The sequence below is a fragment of the Zonotrichia leucophrys genome, chromosome 2, assembly GCF_028769735.1.
Source record: "Zonotrichia leucophrys gambelii isolate GWCS_2022_RI chromosome 2, RI_Zleu_2.0, whole genome shotgun sequence".
In the NCBI taxonomy this organism is placed as follows: domain Eukaryota; kingdom Metazoa; phylum Chordata; class Aves; order Passeriformes; family Passerellidae; genus Zonotrichia; species Zonotrichia leucophrys.
The window spans coordinates 52,391,396-52,405,402 of record NC_088171.1 but is presented as its reverse complement, the minus strand read 5'-3'; the positions used below and the strand labels follow the sequence as shown (position 1 = coordinate 52,405,402).

The following is a 14,007-nucleotide window of genomic DNA, read 5'->3' as shown; positions in this document are numbered from 1 at the left end:
TTTTTTTTTTGGCTTCGATGATTGGTATCAATATAAAAGGTAGGAATAAAGGAAATACAGAGCTCCTTTGGCTTGGAATTGAAATGATGCAATAACATTCTAGAGGTGTCTTCTTTCCTCTGTAAATCCTTCTTTGTTATTACCACACATGTGCTTCCCATGAAGTACAGTACCCAGATCAAGTTATGAAGTTCACAGAACCTCAGAGTTCTGCAGCAGAGACTGCCAGAGAGCTGCAAGTTGAAGAAAAATGTAGCAAAAGAACCCACTTCTTATATTTTCAAGTAATACAGAATCCTGTTCAAAGTCCTATTCCTTATTCAGTTGGAACAGTGCAGTCTTGTGGATTGGTTACCAAAAAGGAAGAAAATAAAACCAATATAGCATGGAGTGGATGCATGCTGAAAAGGCATTCATAAATCAGAGGTATAGGGTTGAGTTGTGCTGGGAGAAGGATAATAAAGATATCTGAAAAAGGAATGTATCTATTATTTAGGATTTTCATGGATTGTGAAAATGAAAAACAAGCATGTGGCAGGTATCCAAACAAACCCGGGACGAGTATGAGAGGAACAGACAGAGAGAAAAGCTAAAATTCTGCACTTCTGTGACAGTTTACAGTACCACTTTTCACTGCATAATCTTGGCAGAAGTGACAGGAATCCAGACATCGCAGGACTTTTAGAGCTTTTATTTGAAGGTCTAGGCATTCACACTTTGTTTATTGAAAAAAAAAAACAACACAAAAAGGATAAGTGCAGTCAAAACCTCAAGAGCCTTTTCATTCTAAAGCTATCACCTCTGTTAAAAAAAGAAAAAAACCCTAAAAAACACAACAAAAATCACAAACTAACTAAACAATCACTTCCTTCCCTGCAATCACTGCTCTTGTCACTCTGCCAAGAATTTAAGAAAATGGATGTGCCATGAAAGCATGTACACAACTCTGTGTCATTCTACAACCTAAGACAAAGTGAAGAACCAAGGATTGGTACATTTAGATATTCCCAAACTGCAGAGAAGAAAGGCCATTCATTTTTGCACTATGATTTCCTGCATACCACAAGCCACAGAATTAATCCTGTTACTGCTAATGAGCCCAGCAGGCAACATTTGACTAACATTCTGTGATTCAACTGAAATGTCCATGCTTCACTTAAATGTCCCATCACCAGTCCCCTTACACAATTTGTTTTCACACCGTGTCATTCATTTCCTTAAAAAAAAGGACATAAAATCGTAAATAACTACAGAGAACAGCTTATATGATTGCAGGTACATTCTCTTGGGCTATCTATAATCTGAATTAAATGCACAGTATCTTTAAAGGGTATCAAGCTTTAACTTACAAATAGTTGAAGATCTAAGGGTAGGATCCAGTCATCTTTAAAAGATACACCCATATGTTAGTATGTCTTGAGAAAGCTTTAGAAGTCACTATCAAAGAGCAGGGCAGTTAAAAGGAGAAGGAAAGCAGAGAGTAAAACTTTATGCTAGCAATTCAGGGACGTATCTTTTTGTTCTCCTGCAAACTGTAATTTAGAGGGTGCAGTAACCAAGGGGAGCTGAGGCTCTCACCACATCAGAATGAAGTTGCTCAGGTTCCTGCTTCCACTCTCACAGAGACTACTGAAATGGACAACGTGCTGTAAACTCTTTGCAGGCTTGCTAAATTAGACACTGTGAAAGCTACCCCAGCTGACACTCCTCTTTCTAGTATAAATGGGCTAAATACAAAGAAGATTTTCACTTTATGACCAAGGAACATACATTTAAGGACACAGGAAGCTGGGAATTGCCTGGAGTGGGTGAAAAGAGAGCAATACCCAGCTTTGCAATGTCATCATCACCATGACTTGTAAGAGTGAAGTCCAACGCTCAAACTGACAGTAAATGATGCACACTTTTTTTCAAAACCATGCTTATTATCTCTGATAAGAAATCCTCTCCCCAGGGAGCGGACAGACAACTCAAAGGACTTTCTTCTCCACGAGTTCACTTTTAGCCTGACAACTTGCAAACAAAAATGCCTAAGTCTCAGTGAGGTGGGCAGATTAAAGGAAACAAATTTACTAACAACAACCAGCAGCACTGAATGAACTGCAAAGATCTCTCCTAAAGGAAAAAAAAGAAGGCGAGAGTAATCAAGACCTTGTAAAAGTTCTGGAGTCATGACTAAACCTCCCCCTGCTCTGAGATCATGGAGACCACCCATTGTTAATATCCAAGATATTAGTATGCCAATTTCAGGTTAGATATCTGATTGGAACATAGTGGGTTTTTAGCACCTTCTCACTTCGCTGAAATCCTTTCATCTCCACAGCATTTCTTAATTTTCTAGAACTCATGAGATGATTCCTTTAATTTAATGTAATTAAATTTAATTTAATTTTTAAAGGAATATGACACAGACAACAAAATTATTGTAGTAACATGCATAGCATGTTGGAAGTTTGTTATATGCTGAAAAATATTTATATACATATATATAAGTATCTTGTGTTGAAAACCGAACAATTAAGTAGTAGTGTGAATGTTGCATTTATTATTGCTTTATTGGTTTGTCACTTCATCAATTTTGGGCAGTTTACAAGAAAAGCATTTTCTTCTTCATAAGGCAATTTGTGAGCTCAAGATGTGGTTTAAGTTATTTTCTGATCCTTGCATCAGCTTCAGTACCAAAGACTTAAAAACACACCAAGCACTTCCCTTGAAAACAAATGGGCCAGAGTAGATTTTAACTCATTTGCCATAGCCTGTGCCAGAGCTCTAGTGCTGGCCACATAAGCAATTTTTTATCTCATCCTCAAAATTGCAATGTAAATTTCATGGACTACTAAAATCCCACAATCCAATGTTAAATATGCAGCAAGATATTGTTCGCTTGAGTGGACAATATACTGGCTCCCTAGCTCAGTGTTTTACATAAAAGGTATGACATTCATTTCTGTAGAAATGAGATGCTGAACCACACAGCAGCATCTGAACTTTGCTCAGGTAGAATCCTCTTAACTTTAGCCAGAATTTTCAGCCATGTGACTCTTCCTGGGAACAAGAGCTCTTAGTCAAAGGCTACCATCCTGTCTGTGTACCTGAGATGATAACCTTCAATCGGCTTCATCCTCACCTCACTGACTCCACTAATCTATATATTATATTGTTCCAGCTCCCTCACAAAGCATTTCTTGCTTTTTATCGTCATTTTCTTACAGTTTCACTCAAGTGCTTTCTCTATTGGTAATGCTTTTTTATCTGAATAAGAGGTTAATTCTCTCTGGTAATGACAATACGTATGCAAACAGATTGCATTTTTCTGCTTAAAGCAAGAAACATGAATGATGGTAAGGTGGAAATGAAAAAGATAATCTCAAAATCCAGAAACAGACTTGAGTTGCTGGAAACATTTTAAGGTTGGTTTTACTACTGATTTGTGTTTACTTCTCTGGTTGAATAACTTTCATTTCAGAAAAATGAAGCTTTGGCTTTGCCCTCTTTTGCAGGTAAATGGAATGTCTGAGAGTGTATATAACATAAGCCAGCATTAGTTTTGTGGAACATGAATTTCATAACCATTGACTTAATTCTTTATTACTTAAAGAAACCTAATCAACAAAATCCTTGTGAACTGCTGGATTCCTGCTTTCATGCTGAATATTTGTGTCTGACCTCGGTCAAACAATGCTCACTGTGCCTGAGGTAGGGAGAGGACACCAACAACTCCTGCTCTGCTACTGCTGGTCAACTGGAGCAAAGCTCCACAATTCTTTCTGTGTGAGACCAGGGTCAGTGGAATTCCTTATTGCCTAAGATTTTCTGGTGAAGGGTTTGTCTGTACTCCTGACTGTTATCATGCTGTGCTGAGTAGGTAAAAGCACTACACCTCTTCAAGCAATCTGTTTACTGATGCTTTGGAGGAAAATGTGTGCTGGTTTTGATCCAGACACATTTATTTTGTGAATGAACAAGGATTCCAGGACTATCAATCGCTTGTCTTCTGAAAAATTATAAAATCTTGTCATCTTTTAAAGCAGTATGATAAAACAAGCTAACCTTTCTCATCCCATAACTGAACTACTGTAATCCACAGTGTGCACTGTGGTTACACCACCAAGGAAATGTGAAATCAATAACTAAACTGTCATATCCCTAAGAAAGAAAGTCCTGGATCTGTATGAGGAGCAATGCAAAGGGCCCTTGAAAGATTATACTAAAATGGTCTAGCAAATATCTTCCATGATCTAATAGCCAGTTAATTCCAGTGCCAAAAGCACATGCTGTGGTTTTATTCATTCTGAATCCTGCCTCAAGCAGTTAAAATAGGAAAATAACTACAAACTCTCATCAATGAATAATCCAAGGAAGGGAAAAAACCTTCTTCAAGAGAATCTGTTCATTGTGAGCTTTGTATCCCACATTTATAATAACTCTGGCTCTCAGTCTTTGCCATAGTAGCCTTCCTCCCTGTCCCTCCAATACATTTCCCAGGGAAGAAGCTCTCTGTTGCAAAGAGCCTTTCTTCAAAGCCTCTATTCTTCCCCCAGTGGATATAAATCATGATTCAAACGAGGGAGTTTTGCCCTGGACTGTGGCTCCTGCTGCAGCCTGCTTGGCAGAGTCTTGTACAGGAAGGTCCCTGGATGAATCTGATGGATCAGGCCCTGGAAGTTCTGCCCGCTGGCCACAAACATGATCTATATCCTGTATCAGTGAGAGTGTGTGCACCTGTGCACATCTCCATGAGCCCTGACAACTTCCCTTAGATTTCCCCTACAGTTCTGTGGTGGGTTAATCTCAGCTGGCTGCCTGGCATTCACCCAGCCTCTCTCATCCCTCTCCTCAACAGAACAAGGTGAGAAAATGAGATGAGAAAGCTCATGGGTCAGGACAAGGACAGGGAAATTGTTAATTATCAATTACCGTCACAGGCAAAACAGATTTGACTTGGGGAAAATTAATTTAATTTACTGCCAATTAAAAATCAAATTAGAGAGGAAAAAGAACCCCCAAAACTAAACCCACCTTTCCATCACCTATTTTTTTTACAGACCCAGCTTCACTCCTTCATTCCTTACTCCTCTATCTCACCATTCCCCTGAGTGGCACAGGGAAACAGGGGACTGTGGTCAGTTCATACCAGCTCCTCTCTGCTGCTCCTTTCTTATCATGTTCTGCTACAGTTTTTATATATATATATATATATATACATACACACACTATATATATACATACTATATACACGATATATATAAAAATAGTTTATTATATATAGCATATATATACACACTATATATATACATACTATATATATACTATATATAAAAATAGTTTATTTATATATATATATATATATACACATACACACACAGATATACTTTTTTATTTTTTTGTTTCATCTGAGTTAAGAGTAACAGCTCAGGCACTTTCCCACTGTAACATTTAGCAGTGAAGTCTATATAAAAGATGTCACAAGCGAGGCAGAACTTTGGAGGACCTTCACTCTCCCACAGCAGCATCACAGAGGACATAACAGCCCGAGGCACTTGTGTCTAGCTAGGGCGAGGTGTTAGCTCTGCTATTTAAAATGTTTAAACTCAGGTTCACACAGGTCTGAAGATCTTCCAATAGGTCCCAAAAGAACAGTAATATTTTCAGCTGGTCTGAACATTAATCTTCATGATGAACAAGGGGATAATAACCTGTCCTATTATACTCTAGAGACAAATAGAAGACCTGAAACTAAAGATGGAAAATTTTTCCTGCATCTCTCAGGCCCCATTCTGAGAATGGTTCCTCTTTTGAGTGATTTCACTGAATACTTGGGCAGTACACAATGACATTTTTTTTCCTAAGGGAGTGCAGGCTTGCAGAGAGAAGTCTTGCATTTATACATTTGTTTCAAAGAAGCTGGACATATTTTTATACTGAAGGAAGTACATTATGATTTGGATGTCAATTTTCCTCATCAGCAAAGTTTCAGTATTTATAGCAGGTAAGTTAAACATGGCCTGAGCAATTACAGAATGTATTTTATTTTTCTACACTGTCCTCTAGACTGTATAAATTTAGCCACACACTTAAAAAGAAATGAAGCATGATTTCTTTAACTGGAGGCGCTTGTGAAGCTGTAAACATTTTATGTTCACATTTAATTTGCAGAAAATATTGAGCTTTAATTGTTCAGTACTTAGTTGCTCAGTTGTTTAAAAGGGAAACTTGATGGGTTCTTTAGTCAAGCTGAAGAGACCATCCCCTGTCAGTGGCAAAGTAAAAGACAGGTGATTTAATAAGGAATATCTCGAGCATCAGAACTAGCAAAGCCTGGTTGCCAGGGCAGCTATGCTATGAAGACCCTTCAGTCTCTATTTTTGTTGAGCTGCCTTATTTTACTGTGGGAATACTGCAGGAGCCTTTCATATGTTACCAGGCTACCTCATTTTCTCAATATTTGTTAAGAGTTAAGTTAGTCTACACCCCTCTGCCCCTTCTTGAACAGCACTGGTATCAGCAAAGAGGAGCAGAGTTAAACGTCAGGAAAAGCCAAAGGATTTCAGAAAACAATGAGGCCTCAGGCTAAAACATTTCTGTGTAGCACCAGCCACACACTGTTACTTTCCAATGGTCTTAATACTTTCCTCTCCCTTCTGTGCCAATACTCCTTTCTAGATAAGGAAAAGAAAAGAAGAGAAAGAACCACCACCACTTCAAAAGCTTTTACCAATGTTACAATTTCACTGTTTCTCTGGGCTGTTCAAAAGCCATACAACATTACAAAAAGAGGGAATATGTCACAGCAAAAAACCCCTAAATAATCCAAAACCAGTAAGGAAGGATTCTTATATACATTACTTAGGTTAAATAAGTTTATTTGAGTAGCCATTTATTTGAATATAGGATAAAAAAAGAAGCCACAGGAAAAGTTAATTTGTTGACTGATTCACCCTCTGCTTTAAGGATCAGATCACTGCAGCTCAGGAAATTATGAAAGTGTGCTCTCCAAAGCCAGTGTTTCTTACGCTCAGGAATGTAGAAAACTGCTAGAAGTTTTATAAAAACTATCTCTGCAACAGCCAAAAAAACCTGCCTTTCTTGACAGGCACCTCAATTTAGTAAAAAGAAACCAATCTGAGTTCTAAAATTTGCTCTATTATAATCTGCAGATAAAATATATCATAGTAGCTCAAATTTCTTAACATGCTTAACAATAAACTTACATTCCATTAACTAAACAGAATCTAATAAAAACAATTGTTACTTATGGGGGATTTCATAACACCACAATATTCATTTGTTAAGAAAAAAAGAAAACCAAACCCAAGTTATTTATGAAAATCTCTGGCAAGAAATTGCAGTCTCAGTCCTTGAATTGCAAAAAAATTCCTGTTGTTAAAAGACATGGCTGTTCAAGATCTCTGCCTACAATATCCATGATCACGACCGTGCCCATGCAAGTATGACAGCCTTTTGAGGATAATGATATGTCCTTGTAGCCCAACCACTTTCCCAGCATGCGGGCAGTTAGATCAGCAATAGCTGCTCTCAGGGAAGCTGAGCTCCTGCAAAGCAGAAGGGGCTGAAAGGGGGAGGAGAATCGCACCTCCTGTGAGAAAGTTACAAACAGAGCAAAATTGGTGGTTGCAAAGGGAACAGTGCATTGCCTGTAGTAACCACACGCTTTCTGCTTCAAACATATTTAGCCTTTAACTAAGTTGAGAGAGCAGTTGCTGGTTTCCTCATTAGCTTCTGCAGTCTGGTTAATGAGCATATCCTTGATCTCTTGAATCCCTTGAACTGCCTAAATAAACAGTATTTTTCCCCTTGTTCTTACTCTCCCCAAAGCTTGATATGGGATCTAACTTTTTCAAACAAACAAACTGAAATCAATGTGTTCTCTAGAATCCCTGCCCTGTTTTTGTCTTAAAAAATTATAATCATAGGTCCAATACAAGCTCCAGTAGAGCATACAAGGATTACATTAGAAAATTTCTTGGTATGTGATGCACTGTGCTCTTGCAGACATCCATACTGCATAAAATTATTTGAAGGCAAAGATACTCAGTGTGTCTTGATGCTCACAGCTATGGAGGAACAGGAAGACACTTTACATATTAGGGTTTCTCTTTGGGAACTGGCAAGTTCTGATATCCTGTATTATAAGAAATAGATTTTGCCATCCCTTTATAATGGGAATCATTAAAATAATTAAACAGTGGGAAAGATGGATTAGATACTGTATTCCTTGAAGGTAGACTTGGACCTTAAGAGTTAAAATAGTCTTCAAGGATATGTCTGATGTCCTAAAGGAGGGATTTACTCCTGTTGAAAAGTATTATGAAATTCTGCATTTTAGAAGTGGAATTAACAGGAAACACTTGAGATTCATTTGTTTCTTTTGGACAGGAAAGGTTTATGAAGAAGATTACTATTAATAACTCATGAAAAATCTTTTGATGCAGCACTTGACAGAATAAGAACCTTTTCATTACACATATTTAACTTGCCCTAAAATATATCTCATATGCATTTTTATTCTCCTGTGAAGCATTAAGAAGAAAAACTCAGTAGTGCCACCAAAAGAGAACAGGTTTACTCTCAGCCCTTCTTTCTATACAGGATTTGGTGATAAATCCACAAGCTTCAGTGTCCTTATGGTCCTTCATGTCCAGTGGTGAGGCACTGGAACTGGTTCCAGGGAAAAGTTATGGATGCCCCATCCTTGGAAGTGCTCTAGGCCAGGCTGGATGGGGCCCTGAGCAGCCTGGTCTAGCTGAAGGTGTCCCTGCCTGTGGCCGTGGGTTGGAACTAAATGATCCTTAAGGTCCCTTCTCACCCAAACCATTCTGTGATTCTCTGCTTCTTACAAAAGCTTCACATTTCAGCTTCATGTCAGCTTTGGGATTCTCCAGTCTGCCTCTCCCCACTATTACTATAATGGTATTTTTGTAACTTCCCTGTTCTCAAATTCTGGTAACAAACTATCTTCATTCCTCATCTTTGCATTAAGAGCCATTCCCACTACTCTTCTGGATACCCAAAAGCCTTCAGAAATGAAAACAAGTAGTGTTTCATCTCGAAATTACCAACTACCAACATGAGCAGCAAAATTATGATTTAGTCAGGAAATGAAACTGATCCATTTGCTGCTAAAAAAAGCCACATATCAGGAATAACCTCAGCTGATAGCCAAAACCAAAACTAAACCAAACAGAGCCCTGTATTTGCAATAATTATACCCTTTCTCTGTGGGACTTGTCTTTATGTAAAAAATTACTATCTTTTAAAGTATCTCTGATTTTTGTTTTAGGGTAGTTTGGGTTTTCCTTCAGGCCCTTTTTTCTCATATAAAGGCAAACCAGAGAAGGCTTAGTAAGGTGTTTGAATACTGCACAGCTGAAGGTTATATATGACCATTACTGTCTTCTCCTTTGCACTTTTTAAACACAGGACTTCACTAACTTGTTTAGCCTTGCTCAACATAAAAGAAAATTTGACACTTTTTTAAAAGTAGAAAGGGAAGAAGGCTTGCATTCACTTAAAAGAATTAATACCCTAGACTGCTGACTGATTGAACCTCTGAAGTGTAATTTTAAAATGGAAATGTTAGTAGAGTATCCCTTTATTGCCAAGGGTGTTTTAGGAAGAGTTGGTTTGGATATTTTCCCTTTTTCATACTGACACTGGTGCTTTTATCGATTTAAACACACTAACATTAAACCACTAAAAGGCATGTGGGTTTCAATAAAACTCATTTTTTATATCTTCAGCCCATATAACCAAATGAGCTGCTTTAACTTTTTTTTAAGTAGAAAAGATAATAAAGCTAAATGAAAAGTCCCAGAGCTTAGTTTTAAGACTAAATGGTATTTTAGATGAAACAGTTAAGGAAAGTACAGTTTGTAACTCTGAGATAAAGATAATGGCTTAAATCTATCTTTATATTACGAGTATTCTTCTTGGAGCTGCAAAATTGATAAACACACTTTCAGTTCTCACTGGCATGAGCTGCTACAAGCTGAGACCAGAGATGCTGTTACTGAAAGAGCATTTGATGAATATTGGGAATTGGAGGATCTTTCCCAACCATACTGCTAGCATGCGGGTAGGCTGTGGACAAATTGCTTTTGTACTTCTTCCTTCCAATTTGCAAATTAAAGATAATAGCACACATTTCTAATGCAAGATCTGTTGATCCCTAAATAAGAGATATCATAAGCTTGCCTATCATTTTGCCTGTTCAGTTGGTTTCTTGAAACAGCTTATATTAAGATGAGAGAAAATTAAGAACAGAAAGCAGCACCAGACAGACATAAGTTTATTTGAAGGTCTTGTAATGAAGAAAGGAAAGCACTCACATAACTACAGAATGAATAAAATAGTGATTAAAGCAGTAAAGTAAAATGTGCACACCTAATAGCCCATAAACAACGTGAAAGACACACACAGCAGCAATAAAGACAGAGTTATTAAGACATTTAAAAAGCACCAATTAGGGCCATGAAGGAACACTACTAGAAAAGATGTGCATTTATATACATACTTGCACGTGCATGTGTGTGCATGCATAATCACAATCATGCAGAAAGAGAAAGAAAAATATCTATCAGCCTTTAGGTTGGCAAGAAACTTCAGGAGTCAGATTCTCCTGGTGGTACTTCATTGTTTCACCCATCCAACGGAATACAACTCACAAATGAATTAGGGCTGTGGAGAGGGAAGATTGAGACTGATTCTAGCTTGCACATATAAAGGGTACTGCCTTTTCTAAAATTCACTGCAGTCTGTAATTATAAATACATATAATTAGGTGACTTAGATCTCACAAAATGACTGCAATGCTGCTTTCTGCATGACTTGGCTTTGCAACCAAAATATGCAATGTAAATCAGGAATTAATTACCCTGAGGATTCAGAAACTATTCTAAGAGTGTTTATTTGAAAAATAAGGAAAAAGCAGTCATGAATTTGGCTAATTATTCCAGAAGATGGAATTCCTGCTCTTTATGTTGAGCAAGAAGTTCAAAAACTAACGAGGTATTTTTTTCTCCCTGATTTGCATCTCAGCTGACCATCAACTCTAGCTACATATTTCCTCGTGGTAAAGAATTTTCTAAGGCTCTTATCAAACTAGCTACCAGTAAAAATCCAAGCTAACTTTTTTTGCATCCCTCTTTACAAGCAGGGGCACTGAGTGCCTATCTCACCTGCATTCTCACTCAGCTGACCTCCAAGCTGTTTGACACGGTTGTCTTTCAATATGCTATTCCTCTATTAAAACGTTACTTCTTCAAAAGCTATTTGGATGAACAGGAAGAAAGAAAAGGTGGAGGATAAAGGCACAGAGACATGGAAAGTAAATTACACAAACCAAATCCCTTTGGAACAAAATATCATCTGCATATGTTCAAGTGAGCTCAAAAGCCTCCATGACATCGAACTTCCATAGAGGTGACTGATAAATCAGAACAGAAATTTTAATCCATTCAGTATAGCAGGTAAATGCTAATTTATTCTCTGACCAATGGAGGGAGGCCTGTTTTAAACACCTCAGCTACCCACACCTGAATTTCATCCAGACAAACTACCTTGTGGGATTGTGGATCCATGGTATGCATTGAATGCAATTAACTTCCCAGCTTAACATATTGCTACCCAGAAATAGCAGCAAACACAGCAGGACTGTGGCATCAATTTTTTAAAGATACTAAAGAGATACCTTCCTTGTTTCATAACTTCAACTATAAATCACAGGAAAACAAATTTGTAGTGTCTCTTTGTCTTACTCCTCTTTGACAAGTGCTTTAAATAGAGTGGGTAAAAAAAAAAAAAAAAACAAAAACAAAACTGGAGACAAACACATTTTTTCTGGCACCAGGAAGACATATTCCACTTAGTTAATACTCTCTGCTAAAGAAAAAGCTTTTATGACATTTTGCAGAAGGAAGATAACTCCTCTTTGTGACATGCAAGTTTGTCCTTGAGGTCAAAAAACACAAATGCAAATAAAGAACCCCTTCTATATCCACTTCTAATTTTCAGACCCTGGATTTCCTTTTCTTCTCAGCTGTAAGTACCTCTCAGGTGACACCAGAATTCAACAGCAGCTGTCTTCCCTGAAAATATTTGCATTCTCCTCAAAGATTTTAGGTCTATGGCTGGAACAGTCTGTTGTCGTACCTGATTTTTTATGGCAGAATGTTGCCCATAAAGAAATCTAAATTAAGTGCAAATTTAGGTATTTAAAGAGGCTAGAGTTTCAGAAGAGCCAAGAGGCTGCATGCATAAACTGAGGCCAGTATATTTAGCAAGTGCTCAGAATCTCTGTGTCATTCAGGGACCAGACATCAAGTTACTCTCTGCATCATCAGAACGTTCTGAAGAACCACCAAACGTCCTACTAAAGAATTACAACCAGTGCTTCTGAAAAAAGGCCAAATTAGAAACTGAACTAATAATTTATAGAACTATGATACAGTTTAGTCTCTTACATTTGCTTAAGTTTCACATTTTATCTTCCTAAGTGGAGTCAATGACTTCTTCAAATTCCTTAGTCAGAGAATGCAGAAGAACAGAAGTAAAAATGCATTATGCTTTATCTAGAGTGCATGAATAAGATAGCATCTTACTATGTTTTATGGAACAGGCACAGCAAACAAGAAGTAGCTAGCATTTAATGAACATGGTGCTTAGTTTTAGAAAATTTATCTGTGTTACTTCTTTCACCTCTGAAAAACTCAGATTGTATTTAAAGCACATCTCTTACATGTAACAGCATACAATTATAACTGAACTGAAATCTCAGGTTTAGTACGTTAGCACAAACACTACACAATTACTGCAATTACACTCAGGCTTGTACTTTACAAAATATCCTCAAAGATCATAATATCCTTTAGTCCTTTAGTCCAGTAAACACAGCTTTACTGTGAGAGTAATCACACAACTCAAACTTTTACAAATAGACTACTTATTGTTTAAACACACCTGCTGTAGCTGTCATATTCCCATTGCTCTTATTTTAACCACACATTGATAATTCATCATAAAACCTCTTGTAATGCTTAAAAAAATTCTCTCTCTAGCAATAGCTGGGATTGGATAATGAACTGAATCCAAGAAGCTCTTCTTCATTGAAAGGGCATTTCTAATAAGAGGAAAGCACGTTACTTGCCAAATTCAAAACAAATCCTAGGCATAGGTGGCTCATCTGTTCCAATGGCACTCATTACCATTCCTGTCCTAGATGCAAAGACACGCCTCTGAGTTCTTGTGATGATAAATTATAGAGGGAAAGAAAATAAACTGTTTTATAAAGAGTTTCCTGGCTCACAGCCAGACAGTAAGACAAGTGTATGGTGAAAGTGTATCCCATCTCTGTCTATACTGATGGGGAAAAAAAACCCCTAATGAACAACAGCATTGTATTGAGATGAAATTGCAGATGGGCATTGTGTGACAGCACTCCAAAGTGCCCTATCGTCATTTATTATCTTTGGAAGAACAAGAAGTTTTAAAGCAGCTTAGGCAAAACTGGTGAATTTTTTATCAGCCTGGAGTGAGAAGGGAAGAAGGAGAGAAGGGTATTGGCATTTCAACCCCTGCTGCTTTGTTGGAGAATGGTGATCTCAGGAAATCAGGCAACGTTGTTATCCTGCTACAATAAAAATAGGAAAAGAGGTTTAGACATCTCTTTCTATGTTGGGCTATTGTTTTAATTTTTTTACACACCTCTTGTCCTCACTGTGGGTGAAAGATGCAGCAGCTGCTCCCTCTCTTCACTCATACATGAAGAGCAGAAGAGAGGTCAGCTCTTATGAAAGACTGTTCCATGGGGAGGAAAGGGCAGCAATCCCAAGAGCTCATCTGCTGCCGACTCATCACACTTGACATTCCCAAGAAATTTCACCCGTGCATCTCAGAGACAAAACAAGGGGGCCTCTGAAATGAAACTGTGGAAGGGGAGAGGGAATGTTGACTTCCTTCACTTTCCCATGAAAAGAGATGGACAACTCC

The 14,007-nt window shown here is 37.7% G+C and overlaps 1 protein-coding gene across 9 annotated transcripts in view; it reads right to left on the bottom strand.

Moving 5' to 3' along the window:
• The window catches only part of TPK1 (thiamin pyrophosphokinase 1), a 305,721-nt gene that overhangs the window by 107,813 nt on the left and 183,901 nt on the right, over positions 1-14,007 (bottom strand). The gene's annotated exons all lie outside the window — the stretch shown is intronic.